Source organism: Cervus canadensis, chromosome 11 (assembly GCF_019320065.1).
Source record: "Cervus canadensis isolate Bull #8, Minnesota chromosome 11, ASM1932006v1, whole genome shotgun sequence".
Lineage (NCBI taxonomy): Eukaryota > Metazoa > Chordata > Mammalia > Artiodactyla > Cervidae > Cervus > Cervus canadensis.
Window position 1 is genome coordinate 45962268 of NC_057396.1, and position 16054 is coordinate 45978321.

Consider the following 16054-nt stretch of genomic DNA (forward strand, 5'->3'; position numbering starts at 1 on the left):
GAAAGCTATTTCCCCCTGACTGTAGAGGAGGGTGTCAGTCTTTGGACAGCAGTCCCCCTGACCCCAGGTGCTAGCATCCAAAATAAAGCAAACTGTCCTTTCCACCAGTCTGGCCTCTTTATTGGCTTCTTAGTGGCGAGCAGCTGGACCCAACTTTCAATGACAATGTTGAGTGCTTTAGGAAGTGCACTTTGATATCAAAAGGTTGTCAATTAATTTCAGGCACTGGAATGAGTTTTAGGTTGTTGGATTAACAATCTGAGTTGTTCAAACTTTTTGATGCCCAGGTCCCTTTCTCCATCTGTTCCCTGAAGTTTGGCCTATCCTCATCTCTGAGCCCACTCTTAGAAAGTCTGTTAGGCATTTAATAGGTATTGTCTAAAGGGACTGTCCATCCTTGACTACAGCTTTGTTATTAAGACATAGCTCATAGCTAGTGTCTTTGCCCATTTTGATGACAAAGAGTTTAATATATTTCATAGATGGTATGAAAATAGTTTCCTGCTCAGACTAAGCTTCTATCCCCGGTGTGCTACTCATTTGTGCTAAGACTTTGGGATGTTAGGATAGCCAATGGGATTTGCTGAATGACTTAGGGAATTCAAAGCAGGGCCTTGTAACAACCTAGAGGGCTGGGATGGAGGCTCAGGAGGGAGGGCAGATACCTATGGTTAATTCATGCCGATGTTTGGCAGAAACCAACACAATACCTAAGGCTAATTCATGTTGATGTTTGGCAGAAATCAATACTGTAAAGCAATTATCTTCTTATTAAAAGATTTTAGGATGTTAAGAGGTATATGGAGACATCTAGCAATTGGAAGTATTTTTCTAAGTTCTTCTATAATGCAATACCTCCCACATGGAGAAGTCATAAGTGGGCCTAGTAAAATCACAAGGGTAAACAAAAAAATGTTTCAAGACTGGGCCCTGAGCATCTTTCATGGACTCCTTTCTGGGTATGAAATTCAACATGTTGTTCATGTCAAGTTTAAACTAATGAACTAATAACCAGCTGGCCCCCTTTCCTAATGATCAAGCCCAAAGATTCCCACATAGGGGAAACTCTAAAATGAGTTAAGACTCTGGGAGAGATTGGACTGGAAAAGAACTGGTAAGTTTATGAAGCAGTGGCTTTGGCCTGAGAAAAGACATCCAAACACTGCAATGGGAATGATACAACAGAAAATAAATGTGGAGTTTGGGTCTTGTTCCTCCCTCGCGTTGATTTGCAACAAGCAGTGTCTACTTAACATTTGTGCTGACTCAGATATACTCAAGTCATGATAACCGAGCAGCTCTGTGCTCATGAGAAACCATGAGGAACAGGTAAGATACAGCTACATGCAGTTCATGTCCTAACTCCTCTTACATTCTCAGAGCTGACATATTATGCAAAGACATTTCTACTCCCAAAGTCTGCTTAACCCTCGTGGACATAGGTTTTTTATTTTGTTTGCCAGTGAGGGAGAAGATTTACTATCTGTATTTGGTGCTATGGGCTCTTCATCCAAGGTATTCCTACATTCTTTGATATAGGGGATTGTGCTGTACATATTCTTTGTCCTATAGTAGTTAATATCTCCAGGAGATGTTAACACAGGACAGAACAAAATTGAGAAACTTAAAAAAAAAAAAGACCCCAGTGAATGAGACTATCAGAAGGGGAATTACTAGAACAGATGGATTGCTACCAGCAGTGGTCATGTATTTGGATTAGTATGCTCATAAGATGCAATAGGCTTTAACTTGGCATAAAGTTGGCTTAGCTTTGTAGAAGTAAACAGAACAGGAAATAGAACAGTCCTCCATCCTCAGTCCCATTGGGGAGGCCCTGAACTATGCAGCCTCTTGGACCCCTCATCCCTGTAGACATGAAGAGGAGAGGGGATGAGGCTAACATGAGTTATACTTCACCTTACAGAAGCTCCTGTGGTGATATCCTATTGGGGTCCTGCCTTTTCAATTATATATGTCCAGGACCAGTGCCCCAGACCCCTGGGTCCAGGTACAGTCTCACAGACAAGAGGGTGCTATCAGAAGTTAACATGATTTCATTGGCTTGATGAAAACAATGTGCATTTTTAATGTAACTCAGATTTTTTAAATAGCTAGCCTTGAAATCCACTTAAAATTTGACTTGAGGATCCTTAACTGTGGGATTTCATGGCTAATTCATAGTTCTTAATATTAATAGTTTTTGAGCTATTTTAGAGAAAGTTTTAAAATGAGAACAGATGAATTGACCTTACCCAAACTGAGGGCTGACTCTTTCTCTGATTTCTTGGAACATGATCTCTAAGATTTTGGAATGCCATGGCTGATAAGAGTCTCTGTTTACCTGGGGGCTTTGGGCCACAACAAATAGTCCAGCAGTGTGGTGGTTACATGGTATTCACTTGACATCTGGAAGAGCTGGAGAGAAGTTAGCCATGTGAACAGTCAACCAGGTCTGAGATGCCCAAGCCCCAGTCAAGTCTCTGGACACAAGATGAGCATCCCTGGAAGAAGATATTCCATGGATGGTCTCATACTGTTGCCAGGTGACTCCACTGGGAGAAGATAACTGGAAGCTCTGTGCATTGCATCTTTCAGCATTTCTGCCCATGCTGATTTTACTATGCATTCTTTCACTGTAATACAGTGTGGCCATGAGTATAACAGCTACTAGTGAGTTCAGAGTCCTTCAAACAATTACCTAATTTGAGGGTGCTATTAAGAGATCTCTTCAGAGAAAGGGTGGTTTTGTAGACCCCAAACTCTAGTTAGGATCAGAAGTAGAGTGGTCTTTGGGCTTCTCTTCACCTTCACAGAAATTCAATTCCTTCTATCAGAGATGTTTTCTGTTTAAGTTCCAAGTTAGCACTTTAGTTTAACTTAACCCAATATCCAGGTTCTTTCATTGGGAAATCTTGATTTGAGTGATTTCCTTTAACTTTTCATGAGGTCATAGACACCTCACAGTAAGAATGTAAAGTCTTACATTTAGTTTTGTATCTCAAAACTAAAATAGAGCTACCCTCTCAAGTTTATGATCTGATACACATTTTTATTGTGGTGCTTTAGGCACTTGTTTTTCTCTAAGTTAGCTTTCAGTTAGGAAAATCCAGTGCAAAAACTTTGGAATAGCTTTCCTTTGCTTTCAGTTAGGAAAATCAAGACCACTGACATAAATGTGCTAAGAAGGAAATGTATCTGTTCATTTCTTCCAATTGGTATTAGTAGTGTTGAGCCTATACACTTTCACTTTCCCTAAGCAAGATGCTGAGTGGAAAAATTTGACTCTAATTGGTGTCATTTTCTACCATGTGCTCTATACCCAAAGGAAGCAGGGTTGTGGTTTTTAAAAAAAGTGGAGATGTCTAATTTGGTGGGGTTTGAGTTTCAGATAAAGACATTTGCTATTGACATTACTTTGAAAGCATAAAGATATAATATGATTTATTTCACTTTTAAAAATAATCATGGCTCAGGTGTTATCTGCTTTAAAAGTTAGACCTTAACACCTCCTACATGTTTAAGTCTAGAAACCCTCGACATCTGGTGGTCATCATGCTTCATGTCATGTTAAGCACCGGTCACAAGACAATTGAGAAGGTTTTCAGTTCCTACAGAGAAGTGCTAATTGCTTCTTAAAAAGCAAATTTTTCATCATCACATTATTGAAACCACCTGATACACAGCGTTACACTATTCTAAGGCACCTAGCAAATTGCTTTCTTTAGAAGTCTAAACATTGACATTTCAGCCATCTGATCTGTTTGTTCTGAAATCAAATTAGACTTACTAACAAGGGGACAATCTTTCTCTTTAATCGAGGTTAGAAACTGATCAAGACTAGGGATAGAAAATCTAAGAATATAGTCAGAGGAAAAAAAAAGGAGTCAGTTCTGATCAAGGACTTGGCAGAAGACTGTCTTTGTTTTCTTCAGAGGTAAACAAGAGTATAGTTGCAGGACAGTAGGTGAAGTTGTGGTCAGCAAGTGGTTGGTAGAAGTTAAGGAACCAATAGTCTGAGTCTAAAACACAGTAGTACAGCCAAGTTTGAGGAAGAATGCTATAGTACATACTTCTCAGAGTGCTTGTCACTCTTGGGAAAAAATCTCATCTCCATGGGAAAGGAGCATAATTTCCCATGTCCTCCTCATGATGATCCCCAACTGGAACAGACTTGAAACCATGAAGCACCAGAAGCCAGTGATGGAGCTATTCCAAGATGCATATGATAACGTATAATACCTTCAAGTCTTAGATGCCCAGTGTGAAACACACTGAGGTTTGGCAACAAGTTTGTGTCCTTTTTCTTAGGAAGAAAGTCTTTAGAGATACAGTTTCCAGAATGTAGTCTTTAAGTTAGCTGCTTACTGCTTCTCCCAAAGAGAAGGGGCTCCAGATGAATGGGTTGATAACTAGTGGAAATATCCCAGTGTTAAAAAAAAAAAAGTGGAATAGCAAGGAAGATTTCCACTGAGAAACCAGATCCTATAAAGAGTTTTCCTAAACTTTATGCTCTGCTGATGAAATATATATGTCAGTAGTGAGAATCTTATAGCTTATAAAAATACACTTGTATTACTTCAATGGGGAAGGCAATTCTGCATTTGATGAGGGTGCAGTTGGATGTGGAAAAGAATAAGTCATTTCCCTGCCACAGAAAAGACTTCAGCTATAGCCTGAATATCCTTTCCCAGATGGCACTAGTAGTAAAGAGCCTTCCTGCCAATGCAGGATACACGAGAGGCAGGTTTGATCCCTGGGTCAGGAAGATCCCCCTAGAGGCAGCCATGGCAACCCACTCCAGTATTCTTGCCTAGAGAATCCCATTGACAGAGGAGCCTGGAGGGCCACAGCCCGTAGAGTCACAAAGAGTTGGGAAACGACTGAGGTGACTTAGTATGCACCCTTCATTGGGGCCATTATAGGAGGCAAGAACCATCTTTCATATTTCTAATATCTAAGCAATGTTCTCCCCATTTAGACCCAGAAACAAGGTACAAGATGAAAAATTCACCCAGGAGATTAACCTGAGGTTTGTTGTTGTTTTTAACTAGTCCCTGAAGCAGAGGCTTACTTCCATTTCATAAAACCTGATCAAACTGGCTTAGGTTTACCTGGATAATAGAAAATCATTAATTGGCATGCATCAGTTTATGGTTGGCTAAATATTAATACAATAGCATGGAAGCAAGTTCTTAAGGAATGCTTAAGGAGATTGCCTGAGGAGATTAAGGGATAGGTACTGAAATTCTGCTTCAGTAATATCATGTATTAATGTTACCAAGTGTACATGAAGTAAGGCCTCATGTCAGAGAAGGACTAAAAGGAGCAGTGGGAGAGAAGTGAGGTGAAGGGAGATGGCTGTCTTCTGAAAGCGACTTGGGGAGTCCCCACTCCTCTCACCTAAGCCTATCCATGGCCCTTCTACCAACAGGTCTCCTGAAATGCCATCTGCCTGTGACCATTCCCTATCTCTCTTCAGCTGATATGAGGAGGTGGGAGAGAAGGGGCAGGAGAAGGCAGGGTAGGGAGGACTTTTTATAGATAAGGACTTTCCACAGGTCAAGAGTCTACTACATCAGGAGTAAAGAATCCGACAAAACCCATATTTAGGCCCCTGAGGAACCTTACTGGTCCCCATACCAAAAAAAGACAAAGCCAATAGATTGTCTAAACTTAATTTTACTACTTTTCTTGACCCATAAAGAATATCATGGACATTTTATATCCCTTTCCAATCATACATACAAGGATTGACGTATTTGAGTTAGGATGGTTTTTGAAAAAAAATTTAGACCTTCAAATTATTCATGAAGTCACATGTCTAGAATTCTGACTGAATTCAAGGAGCCTAAGAAATTTGAGGTTTAAGGTCTAAGACAGGAGGTTTGCAGGTCTCCCATGGTCAAGTGTAGCGGACACTGGTCAGCCACCCTGATTTCCTTCAGTGAAGCACTTGAGCCCCAGCTGCTGCTACCAAGCAGCCTTTATTTGTTGGCCTCCCCAAGAGTTGTCTCAACATCAGAAACTTCAATGCATATGTCTTCCAGAGCAGCCCAATGCTGTGGTTATTGTGACCCAAACTAAAGAGAAAGCTGAAAGGCCATTCTAGAAAGAGTTCTTGGAGTAGCCAAGGCTATGTTGGATCTGTACTATAGTTCAATTTCTCCCTGCCTTCTTTCCTTATATGGGGTATAGAGGGCATGTTTTCTTTTTAATTTGGGGTTTTTTTTTTTTATTTTTTTTGGCCATGCAGCAATGCATGTGGGGGATCTCGGTTCCCTGACCAGGGATCAAACCCATGCCCCCTGCAGTGGAAATGCAGAGTCTTAACCACTGGACCTCCAGGGAGCTCCCAGAGTACTCCTTAAGCATTGCTGCAAAACTAGTATTCAGTACTGTCTAACTCAGTGGCCACTATGTACACATAACTATTGAACACTTGAACTGTAGCTGCTGTGTTGGGGCCACTGGGAGGAAGGAGGGCAAGACGGATTCCATCTTGAAGATTGTCAGCCATCTTAAGGCAGAATGTGAATGGGGCCTGAAACCTGCTCTGGAATGAGGAAACCATCTTTAAAGAAAAAACAGGTCTCCTTGGAAACCCCCTCCTCACAGATGGAAAACAAGGATTGAAAGTAAAGGTCAGGTTGTCTCAGATTAATGATAGTGCCTGTACCTGCATGTTGTAATTGTTAGTTTTACAACATGCAGATGCAGGAAGAATTAAGTAAATTACTAATGTGTAACCAGTCAGAGCCGGCGTATAAAACCTAGTCCTCAGAAATTGGGGTCCTTGTTGAGAACTGATTCCCCTTGGGCCCACTGGCATAATAAACTGTACTCCACTGTCTTGAGTGTCCTCCGAGGTGTATATTGTGACTATGGATTCCACAACAGCTGGAGGCCTTGTTAACTCACATGCATTCCAGAACATGAGAAATATTAAGAAAATGCCAGGATTGATTCACGGATAGGTATACTTAAGAGCATAAGCCAAATATGAATGTCTGAACAACCCCACTCAAGGTATCCTTGGGTGGCAGAGGAGAGGGAGTAGTCCTCCTAACGGGCCTAGCTTTGCCAGTACACCTGGTTATTCATTGTGTGGGGGGGTGGGGGGGTGGGGAGGAATCTCCACTTTGAGGGTTAAATACATACATCTGATGAATAGCGGCAAGACTAGACTGCTGGTCAGAGGCCTGGAAGAGAAAAACTGAAGATGATATGGAGTAGAGGCATGCAGATGGGAGTAGAGCAAGGTATCTTCATAGAGCACATGAACACCCAAGAACACTGGTCAAGTAGACACTGTATGAAGATACTGCAATATTTAGCAATTTGGAAATAAGCACTTCATGTCATATACCATTAGAGATCAAAAGAACAATGTGCCCAGAGGGTTAAGATGACTACCAGCTACCAAATTAGACTTAAGGTTATATTAAAGTCCATGACATTACTGTTGTATCTATGAAGTTTGAGACACTGAGAAGTCAATAGAATACATACCTAGAAACCATAGGGGTGATAAATTCCCCATAGATATAAAAGATAAAAAGCGCAGCCAACTATACAGCTATCTGCAAACACAAACCTGCTTTTGTTAACAAGAAAGCATGACCAAATCTGCCCAGGTACATTGTTCTGATAGGTAGTTCTTAGATTCAGGAAATATAGATTCCATTGGAAATGGTTCAGGATAACAAGGTCTTCAAAGGGTTAGAAAAAAATAAAACTAAATGAAACAGTAGAGCTCTAGAAAAAGGCACTAGATTTAGAAGATGAGTGACATGGAAATCCAATTCACCAGACTATCTTGGCTTCTTTAGTTTCTGCTCATCTTCACAGGTTTTTTGAGGTTCTTTGAGGCTCTTAGGACATTTCAATCCAGTCTTAAGACACAGGTCCAGATGCATTAAGGATATACCTGCTGGAGTTCATCTCCGTTTTTGACTCAGCTTTAGAGAAGGACAACCAGATTGACATGATAAGCCCTACTGTGCCACATACCAACTGCTGGAGAAATGGAAAATATTCGCTTAATACCCTCTTGACAATGATAGACATCTTGAGAGCAGGGAATTTTGTTAGAAATGCTACTGTCTTAATTCTATTATCCCAAAGTTCTTAGGCCCAGGTAGAGTAGACACGAAGATTTGTGCATTGGAGCTGCAATAAACATGTGTTCTGAAGCTTCAAGATAATGTTTCAAAGTATATTTTGTCATTTTGAATTTGGTACACTTAGTAAGTCCTCCATTCCTTGTCTTACTACTTTATTCTTGGCCTCCTTGCCTGAGCAGACAAGAAGAGACTAGCCTCTCATTTCCCAGCTCAGTCACTGTACTGGGTCGTCTCTATGTTCCAGTCTAGTGCCTGGTCTCTTCTGTTCAGTCATTGATCTCTCTGGGGCCTTTAGGTACCTTCTACATCTTGAGTTACCGGATTCTATGCCCTCAGATCTACCACGTGATGGTCAGTTGTATATGAAAACTTGACTAAACAAGTGTCCAGTCACCCCATGGCTCAGACATTGAAATTCTGTCTGTGGGTGTATATGGATGAGAGGAACAGTTGAATGGCAGACACCTTCCCTAGGGCTGGTGAACCCCATCCAATCTGCTGGAGGCCTGAGCAGAACAAAGGCTGAGTAGGAAGGAACTCCTCCTGTCTGACCACCCTGAGCCAGGACGCCGGTCTTGCCCTGCCTCTGGACTAATTGAAACGTGGCCTCTTCTTGGGTCTCATTCTTCCAGGCTTTCAGACCAGAGTTTACACTATAGGCTCTCTGGTTTGCAGGCTTTTGAACTTGGATTGGAACTACACATCAGCTCTCCTGTGCCTTTAGTTTGACAGTTACAGGTTAAGAGTTCTCAGCCTCCATAATTGTACAAACCAATTCCTTGTAATAGCTTTCAAATTGCATACCCTGGTGGTCCTGCTTCCCTGCAGAACTGAGTGATCCACACTATGACAACTACCTTAATTTGCATGCTCACACGGAGCCCTTTCTGTTCTCTATGTCTGTCCTTGGACTTCTCTCAATCCAGCTAAGTCCCTATTCTGAATACCCTATTCTGGTCTTAGTCTGAGCAACTTTTGATTCACCTTTGCTCTCCTCACTGAGGACCAGTTTTGATGGAGAGGGAACTGAGAAGAGGACTCCCAATTTTCTGAGTCACAAGTTTAGTTGTTTTCATAAAGGCACAAATACAAACTATCTACCCTTTTTAACATATGCACTATGTATGCTATCCAAATACTGGTTTTTGATTTTTGATCCCTAGAGTTCTCTTTTCACCCTGTGAATTCAGACTTAGGTTAAGGAAATCTTTCACGGAGTTCAGGCACCAATCATAAGATAGTCTTCCTGTTACCCTTACCAAGGGGCTTGTAATTGTCATTATCTGACACATGCTTCTGCAATAGGGACACAACCCCTGAAGTAGTCCAGTCTAAGTGTGACAAGATAAAGCCAGCATTTGAGACAGTCTTCTACATGATAGAAAGTTCCCATAGCATCTGTGTACAGGTAAATTGTGGGAAGAGATAGAATTGGTACTGAATGATAAACACTACCTGGAGACAAATGATTTAGCTAATGATAGAAGCATGTAATCCTGGGAGACTGTGGGATTTAACAGAAGTTGGGACACACCCCACTGATGCACATATGATTATGATTCCAGGTTACAGGATAGCACTGACTCATCAATAGTAAAGGTAGGAAATCAGATATCCTAGGTTTATCCCCAGAAATCAGACAGAACATGATCACTGAGTACATACAAGTGTTATGACAATTTGGAATATGGCACCAAGATCTAAAGCCATCATTAGTTGCTGACTTCTCAATCCAATATGGTATTCTGATGGACTGAGTCAGCACTAAACCAGCTTCATTAAGAAACACCTCTTTTTCACCTGTAAACTATAGAGCCACAGATTAGAGACAACTATTCAGAAAAACATGGAGAGGAGTATTTGTTGTTCAGTCTCCATTAAACAGATATGGAGAGAGGAGTCAGAAGTGTTTCTTCTAATTCTGGTCCCTTCAGGTCTGCAATTAAGTTCCTTTATGGAAACAGGGAGATTAAGCTGCTTTCTTTACATTGATCAAGCTATAAAAACAAGCACAACAGGATTCCTATGCTACAACACCACGAGCTTTTGGTTTCCATGAAACTGGACTGTTCCAGTTTCAGGAACCAAGATGCAAGGTTTTAAAAGGAACCTGGATAAACGTGAACGTTGTCTTTGAGGGCAAGGATAGGAGTCTCTTTGAACATACGGCAGACACTGGTAGGAAAGATGACTGCTTACAAGAGGTATTCTGTCAGAGGGATGGATGTTTACGGCAGTTATTGAACATCCAGGGTTAAGGGCGATTCTTTAAAAATGAGTCGTCTGCAGTGGTCAAGCCAGAAACACCTCCCCTTGTCCCTGAGCTGTGTTGAGCACCCCATTTGTCCTTGAGGGGGTTTCAGCTGCCCCTGAAGTCTGAGAGTCCAGTTCCTGCTCAGAGGAAAGATGATGAAAGCTCAAGGAGCATCTGGTAAGAAAAAATTTTTGCATACAAACAGGAAGATCAGGTATTATCAGTGGTAGAGCTTGGAGAGTGAAGATATATGAAGGCCAGGTCCAAGAAGAGACAAAAGTTCTGAAAACTTAAGACAAAAATGGCTGATAAAGAATGTCAGTGGACCTACTAAATCAAATATATAACAATGGAAAAAGCTATTCCCTTAAAACCTTCTGATAAATTAGCTAAGGTCTATCAATCACTAAATTCTGAGGATAAAACTCTGCCATTGTTACCAATTAAAGATGACCCTCAACATCAACGTATGACATTAAACCAAACATTTTTCACCTTAAAAATAGTAAAAACAAAACTACAGAAAAGACAAAGCAAGATGCTAACATGCCCAAGAAACCTGTGCTTGGATTTTTTTGTGGCCTGGTTGTTCAGTCCAAGATTAATTCTTTTTAAAAACCTCTGTAAGTAAAAGATGAGTTCTGCAACAACCAAGAAACTTCCAACCAGTCTCTAAATTCACAAAACCTCAGCCTGTAGACACCAGCAGTGTAACAGTGAAAAGTGATAGAACCTCTCATGATGACTACAACTAAAGTTGGGAGCACCACATCTCAGAGCAGACAACTTGTGCTACCTCCTATTAGAAGTCACCACAGCGGTGCCTGATACACGGTGGGTGCTCAGTTTGAGTCCCCTCCTCTCCCCTATTCTTGTATTCCCCCTCTTGCAGATTTCCTGAAGTCTTATTTGAGGACCGTGCTTTATTTCCCCCTTTCAGTCCTGTCACACTCACTTTAGACGCCCAGCTAGATACAGAAACTAAGTTTGTGTAAAATATGTTGATACACACGAACAGAGTTTATTTTGGCTATAATGTGTGAACTAATTGTTGACTTTCAACATTTGCATCTTATCTCACAAAGGTGTATATTCAAATAATTTTCATTTGTCTCAATTCATGTAGCTATTTAAACTGGGGTACACTTGGACTGAGCAATCTGTTTCCCAATCCTCTGAAAAGTCTTAGTTTTGTTTCTTTTTTAAATCTCTTCTAATTTACAAGAGGAAAAGTTCTTTTAGCTGAACTTTGGTATGTGATTGAGCTTTGTAACTGTTTTGTCCTCCATGAAAATTTATATTTGCCATATTTTTTCTAGTATATTGTTATTTTAACAAAAGATGCTGTTATTTCATGACATGTCGATACAAAATGTTTTGGTCTCACTTCTGTTAAACCTTTAAATAAGTGCCAAGTTATTAACTGAAGACACTTTGTGATCAGTTGAATGAAAATAGTATTGTTTCATTTGATGGGTTTCACGTCATCTTTATTCCTGTTACTATTAACACTATTCAGGATAGTCATTCCGTCTTCCTTTTTGATGAATGTGTATCTCTCCTGACTATATCAGCTTGGAAAAGAGCTTGCCCCTGCTCCTACATGCAGCAATCAAGGGGCGGTGAGAATGACGACTCGTGGTTCTCTGTAGCGCTGAGCGAAAATCCCGCCCCCCCGCCACGCCCTATTTTATCCACCCAGTAAAGAAACCGGATTGATTTTATATAAAGGGAACAGATACTATGTAAAATGACATAGAAAAGAATAATCTCCTTCCCCAAAAAAAGAAGTCACCACAGTAATACCCAAGACACTGTGAAACAAGGCCTCAAGATGTCTACCAATGTTACAATTTGGAAAGGGCCTTGGGATATAGAATTATCACAAATACAGTTTCATCTGGTATCAAAACAGTTGCTTCTCAGGACATAAGACACTTATCAAGAAGCATAACAGCTGAAATGGTAGCCAGGCCTGCTTTGTTTTCTAATACTAAACTAATAGAAAACTCAAAAAGCATTGACCAGCACAGACATACCATGGTGAAAAGCATTTTAGTAGATGGATTCAACCCAAATAAACTGTGGAGGAGAGAAAAGCTCATCTGAATGGAAAACTGACAAAGGAAAAGTGTGAAAAAGCCTCCGAGTTCAGTAGCCACACAGTCTGAGCCCAAAGCACAAAATGAAAAGTCAGTTGGGTCCTCCTGGACTGCCATAGCAGAAAATGAAAAAAAAACTCTTTACTGAAAAAGTAAACTAAATATTTTCTAAATGCCTAAACCTGATTAATGAGAGATTTCCAAGAAGTAGTAGTATTGGTTACGCTGAATGACCTAATTAAAAATATCCCAGACTGATGTCAAAAAAAAGCTTGTTAAATATTGGATATGCCTCACATGTACTAAAACCACTCAAGTCCTACTGAAAATATTGTCACAATCTGAGAAGGCCATTCTGGCAGGAGCTCAGCCTATTGGAGAGATGCAACATGCAATTGTTGACATTCTGACAATAAAGAGTCAAGTTAGATTTGGATAAAACATTGAAGTTTGTGTAAGCAAGAAACAAGTTCAAGAAGCCATCATTGACGATGTAGATGTTGACCTAGGATCAGAAAAACCAGAAATGGAAAATAAGCATCCTAGAAACGTGGTATTTCAAGACTGTGAAAAAGACCAAGATGACAAATATCCAACCAATGATGTTCAAACTCCTAATACAGATATTAGGGCAGAATGCTTAAATGTGTGTCTGCTACTCCATACTTGCAAAGTGTAGAAAAGGATGCAGTTTGATGGGCCAAATTCTGCATTTAAAGAGCTAAAGTTTCTAACACTGGTTAGATGTTCAAGGTCTTCAAAGGGGCTTCTAAATTGCTAGATATGTTAAATGACCATTACCCATAACTCTTCAAGAGAGAGCAGAGTTGGGACAAAGGTAATACTATATCATATGCTGCATTGTACTCAGAGCCTGGCCAGAGAGAAGAGAAGTGAAGCTCTGATAAACACTGGGGTTGTATTTTTCAAGGGGGTTTTGTTGGTTTGTTGTGGCTTCACATATCCTCCTTTAGGTCAAGAGTTGCCAGGTACTTAAGTATTCACAGTAGTCAAAGCTTTTACTAATGTTCACTCTATAGCAGCTGTTGACCTCTGTCCTTTGGAAAGCCAATCCTACCTTATTGATCTTAATAGACTGAGTTTCTAAGGTAAGTTTTGTCAAGGCACTTAGCTTGCATTGTCACCCAGTTCTAGTAGCCCGTATTGCTATGGTCTCCTCTGTCCCTGGGACCTGGCCCCTAGTTCTTGTCACTATCCAGCAATGCCAGCAGGTCAGCAACCTGTAGTCTCTTGGCCTCTTATTGTAGCCAAAGTCTCCAAGAAGGATAATTAACTAACTACTCCATTTCTAAGAGAGGATACTTTGGGTTTAAGAAAAGATGTACAAAACCTATCTGGTATTCAGAACTTTAAGTCTTAGTTCCTTTAAGTTCCATTTCAAATTTGACTATCTAAAATGTTAAAACGTAACTTCTGTTGCTTCATTTGATACAATCAATAGACTATTGTTGTTCACTTAGTCACGTCTGATGCTTTGCAACCACATGGACTGCAGCACACCAGCTCTTCCCCACCCTTCACTATTTCCCAGACTGCTCACACCCACATCCTCTGAGTGGATGATGCCATCCAACGGTCTCATCCTCTATCACCCCCCTTCTCCTCCTGCCCTCTGTCTTTCCAGCATCAGGGTCTTTTCCAATGAGTCAGCTGTTCGCCTCGGGTGGTGAAAGTATTGGAGCTTCAGCCCTTCCAATGAATATTCAGGGTTGATATTCTTTAGGATGAACTGGTTTGATCTCCTTGCAGTCCAAGGGACTCTCAAGAGTCTTCTCCAGCACCACAGTTTGAAAGTATCAATTCATCGGCACTCGGCCTTCTTTATGGTCCAACTGTCATATCCATACACAAATTGGAAACAAACTAAGATCATTCTATTGTTTTAGAGATTGCACCCAAGTACTGCATTTCAGACTCTTGCTGATTAATGAGGACTACTCCATTTCTTCTAAGGGAGTCTTGCCCACAGTAGTAGATATAATGGTCATCTGAATTAAATTTGCCCATTCCCATCCATTTAGGTCACTTTTTCCTAAAATGTCAACATTCACTCTCACCATCTCCTTGTTTGACCACAATTCGCCTTGACTCATGGACCTAAGATTCCAGGTACCTGTGCAGTACTATTCTTCACAACAGACTTTACTTTCACCAGATACATCCAAAACTGGGCATCATTTTCACTTTGGCTCAGCCTCTTCCCTCTTTCTGGAGCTATTTCTCCATCCTTTTCTCCAGAAGTGTATTAGACATCTACTGACCTCATCTTTCACTGTCATATGTTTTTGGCTTTCATACTGTTCATGGGGTTCTCAAGGCAAGAATGCCGACACGGTTTGCCACTCTCTTCTCCAGGGACTGTGTTTTGTCAGAACTCTCTACCATCCACGATCCATCTGCCTTAGGTGGCCCTACACAGCATGGCTCATAGTTTCAGTTACACAAAGCTGTGAATCTACATGATCATTTTGGTTAGTTTTCTTTGATTATGGTTTTCATTCTGTTTGCCCTGTGATAGATGAGGATTAGAGGCCTATGCAAGCTTCCTGATGGGAGGGACTTGCTGTGGGGAAAACTGGGTCATGCTCTGTTGGACAGGGCCATGATCAGTAAATCTTTAATCCAACTTTATGCTGCTGGGCCGGGCTATGCTCCCTCCCTATAGTTCGGCCTGAGGAAGCCCAGTCCTAGAGTTTGCAGTCTCTATGGTAGGCTACAGGCACTATTCTAGGGGTAATGGCAACCTCCTCCAAGAGGACTTATACCAGCACCCCACATGCCTATGTAGGCCTGCTGCTGCCAGTGCCGCTGACCCCACAGCAGGCCACTGTTGACCCACACCTCTGCCAGAAACTTCCAAACATATGCAAGTCTAACTCAGTCTCTTGCAGGGTCATTGCTCCTTTCTTTTCAGTCCTGGAGCATACAAAGCTTTGTTTGTACCAAGAAACTGCTTCCCCAGTCCTGTGGGAGATCTGTAATCAAATCCCCCTGACTTTCAAAAGTCAGATTCCCTGGGGATTCCCAGTCCCTTTGTGGGATCCCCAGGTTGGGAAGTCTGAGGGGGGCCTAGAACTTTTGCTGCAGTGTGTGAACTTCTTTGGTATAATTGTTCTCTAGTTTGTGGATTACCCACCCAGTGCTCTGTAGTGGGGCTAATGGTGACCTCCTCCCGGAGGACTTATGCCACACACACACACCCCAAGACTGCTGATGCCAGTGCCCCTGGTCCCTGATGCAGGCCACGGCAGGCCACAGGAGACCCTCAAACAGTCACGGGCAAATCTGGCTCAGTCTCTTGTGGGAGTTACTGCTCCTTCCCTGGGTCCTGGTGCACACAGGGTTTTGTCTGTGCCCTCTGAGAGTCTGGTGGGTATGAGGTTTGATTTGAAATATGATTGCACCCCTCCTATAGTCATTTTGTGGCTTTTGCTTTGCCCCTGGACACAAGGCTATCTTTTTTTGGTGGGTTCCAACATCCTCCTATCCATGGTTGTTCAGCAGCTAGTTGCAATTTTGGTGTTCTCGCAGGAGAAGATGAGCACACATCCTTC

At 41.4% G+C, this 16054-nt stretch overlaps 1 pseudogene; it reads left to right on the forward strand.

Moving 5' to 3' along the window:
• The first annotated feature begins 1318 nt into the window (after window positions 1–1318).
• LOC122449315 lies at window positions 1319–13260 on the forward strand (annotated as a pseudogene).
• Window positions 13261–16054: the final 2794 nt, after the last annotated feature.